Source organism: Bidens hawaiensis, unplaced genomic scaffold (assembly GCF_021521415.1).
Source record: "Bidens hawaiensis isolate Kalapana, Puna unplaced genomic scaffold, B.hawaiensis_p1.1 tig00007372_1, whole genome shotgun sequence".
Classification (NCBI taxonomy): Eukaryota; Viridiplantae; Streptophyta; class Magnoliopsida; order Asterales; family Asteraceae; genus Bidens; species Bidens hawaiensis.
The window spans coordinates 226230-237274 of NW_027491509.1; positions in this window are offsets into that span (position 1 = coordinate 226230).

Here is an 11045-nt window from a genome sequence, read left to right on the forward strand (position 1 = left end):
TAAAGTCTGTATAGGTGAAGTTAAAAGTGGGGCGAAGTTGGGAACAACTTCGCTTCATCTTTAAGTTCGTCTAATATCTAATAAGTAAAAAGGTCCAGGCGAAGTTAATGATAACTTCGCCTCACCACAACATCGCCTCAGGCGAAGTTAAACCTCAGGCGAAGTTGCGGATAACTTCGCCTAATCCTTAAGTTCGCCTGAATCTGAATCGGCGGTTGATAGGTTTATGAAACAACGTGCAGTTGGTGATTTCGTGATTAAGGAATCCGGAAAACATGATTTTATGATTATCTAGACGATCAATGTGTGAACGACCACGTTAAAACAAGTTTGAAACCGGGTTTAAGGATCGAACGTCCGAGGTCACTAACCGGGTGTCGAAACAACCTAGGATTAACAACATTGAACATCGATTATAAGATATAGGAAACCTTACACACCTTTAATCACGGAATGGAATCGAAATAAGAACACAGATGATGTTGATCGATAAGTTCGCTGAAGTGTCGGAGTATAAGTTCGCTGAAGTTTGAAAATTATAAACTGTTGACCTTAAAAATTCCTTTATATAGGAGCGGAGTTATACAGGCGAAGTTGTGGATAACTTCGCCTAGGGCGAAGTTATTCACAAGTTCGCCGATTTATCAAATTTTACAAAATCAACCCCTATAATTTGAACAATTTGCAATTAAGTTTTAAAAACTTCCCTTTAAGAATTAAATGACACGATCAAGTCCAAGTAAGCAGTTATAAAATCATAAACTACCTAAGTACGAAAAAACTTTTAAAAATTAAAGTACAAGGGATCAAATTTCAGTCTCGACAGGGACTACTACGTTTTAGAAAAGATCCGAACATGAATCATACTAACTACGTGACTGTCACATAGTTCCGTGTTTAGCTGTATTATGACATAAAGAAACAGGTTGTAAGCAGGTAAATAACTTAAGATGGTTTTCATCGTTTCTGTGATATGAGTTAAGTTCAATTAAGCTCAAAAATTAAGTGGGCAACAACTCAGAGATTATGATGTCTCCTATCTATTCTCAAAGCGTATTTGGCTTTCCCCAAGTCACCCCGAATTGACTTCGACCCATAGTGTCTGATTAAATTTGTAGGTACTCTTCATCTGCTTCCCGTTCTCTTTCTTACTCCATGATTGAGAAGTCTTGACATTGTCAGCTCTAGAATGTTTCAATAACTCAATTTTTTTTTTATTTAACAAACACATAGAGAACAACTACAAGTCCCGAATCTGGATCACTGCAGTCTCTTGACACGCTTTCTTCACAGGAATCAGAACACTAACAGGCTCGTGTATGACTGGGTAATCGCTTTTCTGCCTATCATTCGGAAAGATATATATGAAGACATGCAGAACTCTTAAGAAGTTTCCACATAAAATCGAGTAGATTTAGTTAGTATCACTTCTACTTTTACGCACCATAAAAAGCTACCATGACATACAATGACTGTTCTTAAGCCTTTTAAGCCTAATAACTTCACTAGTTAAGCACATAGAATCAGTATATCTATCATTTTCCAAGGTTGGATCAATTTTCTGTTAATCATAGCAAACAAACTTCTTACGAAGTAGTAGACTTGAAAAATAATTTCATTTCCCTTAAAGAAAAATTTAACTTCTATCGCCCCGACCAAATCAAAGTCTTCAGGTCAACGGCTATCCCGAAGATCCAATGGATCAGCTGGACCGACCACATACTAGTATGTGTCCTTCTAACTAAGTATGATCGACTAATTTTAAGCGAAGGGAATGAAAACTCATCATAAACCGCCCCGGTCACTTTCAGTCGTCTGGTTAATGGCTATCCTCATATTTTACAAGTAGAAATGAGGACCAAACATATCCTAAGACATGTCCATCAAACTGAGGTAACCGACATTGTTCTAAGCGATAGTGACGTTTTTTTTTTTTTTAATATGCACAAAAAGCATGGTTACTCGGGATTGATCATCCCATTCAACTCAACAAGGTTTTGAAATCTTGATTTGTCAAACGCTTTAGTATATAAATCAGCGAAATTATCAAGCGTATCCACCTTTTCAAGCACAATCAGTTTCTTCTCAGCACAATCCCGTATAAAATGATGACGTATGTCAATATGTTTAGTTTTACTGTGCTTCACGGGATTGTTAGTTACTGAGATAGCAGCTGTGTTATCAATGCAAATAGGAGTAAGTGAGAAATTCAAACCATAGTCGCTCTGATACCAATTGTAGGTTCCCTGGACGGATCAACACGAGATATCTCGATCTACACAGGTGCGGAATCCCTGCGTAGGTCGTTACGAGCGTAGAAGACACGAATAGATCAAACACGATACGATAAACAAACACGTTATATTATAACCAAAACACGTGATACAATATCACTATTACAGACACGAACTCTCGTATACGACTATCGTTCCAACCAACCAAACAAACCGTAACCTAGGAATATAAATACACGACAACTTCGCCTGGCATGTTCAGGCGAAGTTGTCCATAACTTCGCTTGACTAACAAGTTCGCCTAAACAGCGAACTTGTTAGTAACTTCGCTTAAGACAAATAAAACATAATTAATCATTACAGACTCGATTACAGACACTAGACTATGAACTACTGACATTATGCACCAACATAAATTTCATAGCAAAAAACCATAGCCAATTCCCGTAGCCAAAGTTGTTGCTGAAAATCGGTAGCAAATTCCATAGCTAAAAAATCGTTGCAAAATTTTGTAGCTAATAATTCGTAGCCAACAATCCGTACCCAACAATTTTGTAGCAAAATATGTAGCTAATGTAACTAAAAGAACGTCGTCTCTTTTGGTATCTAATATTATAGAAAAACTCCGATTCCATAGCAAAAACTTGTAGCAAATAAGTTAGCTACGAGACTTGTACCTACGGACTAAGTCCGTGGCATATCCTGTAGCAAACCCTGTTTTGCAATAGATTTGCTACAGATTTGGCCATAGCAAATACCTCTTTTTGTAGTAGTGAAAAAACACTAATTAAAGCGAAAAATATTATTTAATTTCATTAACATTAAACAAGTACATAAATTCAATAATAAGAAACAATTACATTATGCTTTTTATCTTGAATAATATCCTAAGATAAAACTAATTTCTTCAATCTTGAACAATGTAAATTACTTGTACCTGTAGCATGTATTAAAATAGAGTTTTTCAATGCGAATGTTGGTGAGAATACATTAGTTTTAGTTGAGATATATATATAGATAAAAACCACAATTCATAAGTTATTGTTGAGTATTACAATTCCTATGAAAAGATAAACAACTAATTAATAGATGTGAAAATAAAACATGAGTAAAATTGAATAAGGTATACATGTTATCCCCAAAATATAAAAGATGGAAAAAGGGGTATGTAAACTCACCTTAATGAGTGTATTAACGAAGATGAGATGACGATAAAATTAAGATAGAAACGCTTGAGCTCCTCGGTATACATCGACAAAAGTTCCTAGTTGTTAATGATAACATAAATTAATAATAAACGAAATGATAATATGATGGATTTTGGGTTTCGATGAGATGGTTTGAGGATGCTTGTAGTTAATATATAATTAGTCTAATTATCATATATATCATGGTTATTATTATTGTTCGCATTTATTTTTGATGAATAACAAAAATATTATTTATTGATAACTAAAAAAAATATTATATAATACATATATATTAACAGGAAAGTTAAACGAAATTCTTATTTGGGAAAAGAAGTTTGGTTCGTTAACTGAGAGGTAAAAGAAATATTAATTGTATATATATAGTATACATTATTTTCTTTATATATAAAAATGTATATTTTCATTTAAGGATTAAAAATAAAATAAAACTAAAATTAAATAAATTAACTAAACCGGGTTCCGGGGGGACTCGAAGGTTCGGTTTATTAAAGTAATGCTTATTTAATGTTATCTAAAAGAAATAATATAAAAAAGTGATTAAAATAAAATTATAAATAATAAAAATAAAAAACTAGGCCTGGTGACTCGAACACACGCCCCAGGCTTGCTCTCAACTTTCATGAATCACGCACCTTGTTCTCAGCTTTCATGAATCACGCACTGGCCATCAGGCCAGTGTCTCAACTTGGTTAACTGATGGAAACATAAATTAATATACAATAATAGGTTTATCCCCATTATTTTGATATTATAAACCCTAGCTTGAATATGTCCCAAATTGATCAAATTTTAATTGTTATTGAATAAAATTTGTTTGGGGTTAATATTAAACGATTAAAGACGAACTGAAATAATAGATTAAGTACCGTAATCGATGAAATATTGAGGGAGAAAGGTGATTTAGGTCTTAAGGTTCAACTTGGGTTCAAAACAGGCCTGAACAACTTCATAGCCTGCAATTTGTTTAGGGTTTATGGTCGAAATGTTGTAAGGATGGTGTGTACGGTTATAATTGATTTATAATTGAGTATTATGTTTAGAGGATCTTTTAGGTGCGGGTTCCTTTGGTGGAACAATGTCACACTCTCAAAATCCACTAACGGAGTTTTACCGTCAGAGGGTGTGAACTAACAGGATCGGAATCATTAGTTATAATCGAACACCATATTTAAAGTTTTCAAAACCAACAAGACATTAAGTCTTAAATGAAATGCGGAAGCGTAAATTGTAAACCAAAAAGTTGCGCCACACAGGACAACTTAAAACCCAAGTTATCAAGATAAAAATTAAATGAAGTTTTTAAAGCAATAGTGTTTAGCGGATGCATGTCCTATATCGCGCGCCCGCCTCGGCTACCTGAGAATAACATACTAAAAGTGTCAACACAGGGTTGGTGAGTTCACAAGTTTATACGAACAAAGCGTTTGCGTTTTAGCGTTACCAGATAGTGTTAAGTCAATTATATATTAATAGGTAGCTAACCTATCAAGCATGCATTACTAAGTATTCGACACCGAAGCTAACTATTTATCAATTGCCTTGCCACCATGTCAACCACGACCATGGTAATGTGTTAGCCAAGATTACACCCACTCGACCTACAGTCGAGTTTAGCGTTGGGTGGGGTTTGTCAAACCCAGTAGTACTACTCAACAGTGACTCGCTATCATCCAAATATTAACCGGTTCGATGTTTAGAAGGACTTTAGTTGGTTTGTTTGCCACTTAGCCTTACAAGTGATATATATAGAATAACAAAATCTAATGCGTGGAGTATGTTATCTCCCCCTAATAAAAGCGTTTAAAAAGAGTAAAAGGGGCCGTGAAACTCACTGTTTGCAAAGATAACAAAAAGGATTCGAGAGAGGTGTGCGTCACAGAAAATCCTCACTAGTGCTCTAAAACAAAAATGATATTTTCTAAGTATTTATACTACAAGTGAGTCCCTAGACTCGACACATAAACTTATGTATAAGATACGTTTCGTGTTTCGTTTGTGAAATAAGTGTGATTCGACAAACACGTTGGTGATAAGCTACATGCGTGAACAAATATTGTGTCAAGTGTTACTATTTTACATTACAAGTAAACTAACTCCCACAAGGGCAATTAAGTCATACACATAGCAAACATCGATCAACTATACATTTTTCATGTTAACTTAAGTAATTCAGCAGCTATTTTATCTAGGCAGATTTTCACTCGACAAGATTACTCTATTTAATAAATCAATAAACGTCCAATAAATCACCAAAAATCATCACAGAAGAAAACTTGATTTAGGTTTCTAAAAATATTTTTATTATATTTTTATCATATACGGTTTTCTCACAATGATCAAAAAATCACAGTAAACACACAACAGTCATTATCATGCGCAACAGAATGTTATTTGTTATTCCCGTTACATGGAAAATCCAATAAATGAAAGACCAATTGGGTTAGATTTCTAACTCAAAATATTAACTTCCAGAAGTGAAATCAACCCTATTGATCTTGCCGTTTATGAGATATATTAATCGCAAAACAGCCTACCAGCAGGCTTCCCGAATCAGACTTGCACAACAGATTTGTAAAATAATAAAAACAAACTTTTATACGTCCAAAAATTACAAACTCAGACTTTTTAGAAACTATACTCGACCTACTACATCATAGAATTAACAATCACGTCCAAATACAATATTAACATCGAGTTACAGCCGTTTAAACACGAATTCAAGAATCTGTCCAGCATCAGTTTTCATCAAAACTCAACATACAATTAACCTATGACTAACAATAATGCATGTAACCATAATTCATCAACAAAAAACATATTTAGAACTTAGGGTTTATGATTACAGGTTTAATCATGCAATTAATTGATAGAATGGATTAGATATGGTGTTTATATTACCTAGTTAGCTTCTTGGATCTTCAAAACAACTTGAATAATACTTGTATGTGTGCGGTGTGTGCTTGCGGCTTTGGTCGATCAAGAGCAAGGGGGAGGGGGCCGCCGTCGGGTGAGACGAGAGGGAGAGAGAGTGTTAGGGTTTTATGATAAATAAGTTCTTTAAATATTTGTTAAATATATTATATGTTACAACTTGCACCCTAGATTTTCATTTAGTTAAATTCTAGCACAATTAGTTTACTTTCTTCATGAATCAATGTTATGCAAGTAAACACCAAATAGCACATAAACGTAACACATAATTATCAACTTCTTTATGATACTTATCGTTGGTTTACCAACGGTTTGAGTCTACTCGTGTGTGTTTCGGTGAAATTCTGAAAGACTACTTATGTAGTGATTGTCATGCGTCATTTAAACCCTAATTTAAATGTAATGAGATATGTGTTACAGTTCGTGTGGTCTTAAGTTTGAATTAACGGAGTTAAGATTAACGGAGTTAACCTGAAATTGACGAGTGTCACATCATTCCCATGTTGAAAGAATTTTCGTCCCAAAAATTTGTGTCAAGTCACGATGGGTGTCTGAAAAAGGAAAAAATTTGCAGTTTGTCACAAATAACGAGCGAGGGGGGGGGGGGGGGCTGTTGGTGGTGACATGGAGAGGGAAAAGGAGGGAAAGATAATTATGTTGATATATCCAAACTGGTCCTTTTTATGTTGATATATGCAAACTGGTCCTTTATGTTGACATGGAGAGGGAAAAGCGTAATTGTTCATCAACTTGCAACTCGCCCAAAGGAACTGCTTGTGTTTCGTCATAAAGGTATTTCTTCAAGTTGGATACATGGAAAACGTTATGTACGCCACTGAGTTCCGTTGGTAAGTCCAATCGGTATGCTCCGGACCAATACGTTCAGTTATCCGGTATGGGCCAACGTATCGTGGGTTGAGTTTGTTTCGCTTTACAAAGCGAACTACACATTTCCAAGGTGAGACTTTCAGCAAAACCTTGTCATCCACTTGGAATTCCAGAAGTTTTCGGCGCTTGTCGGCGTAACTCTTTTGACGATCTCGTGCTGTTGCCTTGCGACTTCGGATTTGGACAACCTTTTCTGAGGTTTCGAGCACTAGTTCTGGGACTGTGATTTGGCTATCACCCACTTCTGCCCAGCAAAGAGGTGATCGACACTTTCGTTCGTACAACTCTTCAAACGGCGCTGCTTTAATGCTTGCGTGGTAGCTGCTATTATACGAAAACTCTACCAAAGGCAAGTGGGGTTCCCAACTTTTTCCGAAATCCAACACGCATGCACGCAACATGTCTTCCAAGGTCTGAAAGGTGCGTTCACTTTGTCCATCCGTTTGAGGATGGTATGCTGTACTCATATCAAGGCGGGTGCCTAGTGCACTCTGTAGTGACTTCCAAAAGTGCGAAGTGAAGCGAGAATCTCGATCAGAAATTACTGAGATGGGCACTTCGTGTCTGGACACTACTTCTTTCTTATAGATGCGAGTCAGTCTTTCCATTTTGTCTGATTCCTTGATCGATTAGAAATGCGCAGACTTAGTCAACCGGTCAACAATCACCAAGATGGTATCGCATCCCGTCGGTGTTTTGGGTAATCCCGTGATGAAGTCCATGGAAATGTGTTCCCATTTCCATGTTGGGAGTTCCGGTTGCTGTAACAGTCCGGATGGTTTTTGATACTCCACCGTGACTCTAGCACAATTGAAACATTTTCTCAAGTAGGTGGCAATGCCGGCTTTCATGTTTGGCCACTAGTAAAGTGCCTTTAGGTCATGGTACATTTTTTAGAGCTAAGGTGAATGGAGTATCGGGATTTGTGTGCTTCGTCCATCACCAGATTTCTCAAGTCTCCGTATCGAGGGACCGAAATCCGGTTTTCAAAATATCGGACCCCGTCCGATTTGGTTTCAAGCTTCTTGTCCATGCCCCGCATGAGTTCTGATGGGAGGTTATCGTCTTTCAAAGCTTCGAGTTGAGCATCACGAATCTGATCAGGTAAGTTAGCATGAATCGTGAGCTGTAATGCTCGCACTCGTCTAGGCTTATCTGTTTCTTTTCTGCTCAGAGCATCGGCCACTACATTGGCCTTACCAGGGTGGTACTTTATGGCACATTCATAATCCTTAAGTAGCTTGACCCAACGACGCTGTCGCGTGTTCAGCTCCTTCTGATCGTAGATATGCTGGAGATTCTTGTGGTCGGTGTAAATGGTAAACTTGGTACCGTACAAGTAATGCCTCCATATCTTAAGAGCAAACACCACAGCTCCGAGTTCCAAGTCATGGGTCGTATAGTTCTTCTCGTGGATCCATAGTTGTCGAGAAGCATAGGCTATAACCTTCTCGAGTTACATTAACACACAACCGAGACCCTGTATCGATGCGTCACAATGCACCTCAAAATTTTCCGTTCCCTCAGGGAGGGCTAGGATAGGTGTGCTACAGAGTTTGGTTTTCAACAGTTGGAAGGCAGACTCCTGCGCGTCACCCCAATTGTACTTAGTACCCTTGTGTGTTAGTGCGGTGAGGAGCAATATTTGAAAATCCCTCGATGACACGTCTGTAGTAGCCAGCCAGTCCTAGGAATTGTCACACCTCAGTCGGAGTCTTAGGTGCTTCCCAGTTTTTGATGGCCTTTGCCTTGCCTGGATCGACATGGATACCACTCTCATTGATCACATGTCCTAAGAAGTGAACCTCGTGAAGCCAAAATTCGCATTTCGAAAGCTTTGCGTACAATTGTTCCTTCTTTAGCAATTCCAAAATTAACCTCAGGTGTTCTTCATGGTCGGCCTTGTTCTTGGAGTAGACGAGGATATCATCTATGAAAATGATAACAAACTTGTCGAGGTACGCCTTGCATACTCGGTTCATGAGGTCTATGAATACGGCTGGTGAGTTCTGAATGCCTTCTTTGAAATGTCCTCTTCGCGCACTCTCAATTGATGGCAACCAGATCTTAGATCGATCTTCGAGTAGTAACTCGATCCTTGAAGTTGGTCGAAAAGATCATCAATTCGGGGTAGGGGATAACGGTTCTTGACTATCACCTTGTTTAGCTCCCGGTAGTCGATGCACATGCGGAAAGTCCCGTCCTTCTTTCTGAAAAATAGGACAGGGGCTCCCCATGGTGATGAGCTGGGTCGGATGACACCTTTATCCAACAAGTCTTGTAGTTGACTGGACAACTCCTGAAGCTCCGCCGGTGCGAGCCGATACGGGGCTAGTGCTATGGTTGCAGCACCGGGGGCTAAGTCGATTTGGAACTCGACTTGGAACTCGACTTGTCGAATAGGTGGGAGTCTTGGCAAATCTTCCGGGAAGACTTCGGGAAAATCTCGCACAATAGGTATATCTTCGATCCGCTTATCTTCCGTGGGTTTCTCAATAAGGTGAGCTAAAATCAACCCCATTGGTCTTGTCATTTATGAGATATCTTAATCGCAAAACAGCCTATCAGTAGGCTTCTCGAATCAGACTTGCACAACAGATTTTTCAAATAATAATAAAAAACTTTTATACGTCCAAAATTACAAACGCAGACTTTTTAGAAACTAGAGTCGACCTACTACATCATAGAATCAACAATCATGTCCAAATACAATATTAGCATCGAGTTACAACTGTTTAAACACGAATTCAAGAATCTGTCCAGCATCAGTTTTCATCAAAACTCAACATACAATTAACCTATGACTAACAATCATGCATGCAACCCTAATTTATCAACAAACAACATATTTAGCACTTAAGGTTTATGATTACAGGTTTAATCATGCAATTAATTGATAGAATGGATTAGATATGGTGTTTATATTACCTAGTTAGCTTCTTGGATCTTCAAAACAACTTGAATAATACTTGTATGTGTGCGGTGTGTGCTTGCGGCTTTGGTCGATCAAGAGCAAGGGGGAGGGGGCCGCCGTCGGGTGAGACGAGAGGGAGAGAGAGTGTTAGGGTTTTATGATAAATAAGTTCTTTAAATATTTGTTAAATATATTATATGTTACAACTTGCACCCTAGATTTTCATTTAGTTAAATTCTAGCACAATTAGTTTACTTTCTTCATGAATCAATGTTATGCAAGTAAACACCAAAGAGCACATAAACGTAACACATAATTATCAACTTCTTTATGATACTTATCGTTGGTTTACCAACGGTTTGAGTCGACTCGTGTGTGTTTCGGTGAAATTCTGAAAGACTACTTATGTAGTGATTGTCATGCGTCATTTAAACCCTAATTTAAATGTAATGAGATATGTGTTACAGTTCGTGTGATCTTAATTTTGAATTAACGGAGTTTGGATTAACAGAGTTAACCTGAAATTGACGAGTGTCACATCATTCCCATGTTGAAAGAATTTTTGTCCCAAAAATTTGTGTCAAGTCACGATGGGTGTCTGAAAAAGGCATAAATTTTCAGTTTGTCACAAATAACGAGCGACGGGGGGGCTGTTGGTGGTGACATGGAGAGGGAAAATGAGGGAAAGATAATTATGTTGATATATCCAAACTGGTCCTTTTTATGTTGATATATGCAAACTGGTCCTTTGGCTTTAGCTATTTGATCACAAAACACAAGAATTATAAGGTAGGGGTTAAAATTGCACAATTTGATAGTTTATTGAAGTTTGTTAACGAAAAAGTAAATTTGAGTGACACGAAAAGG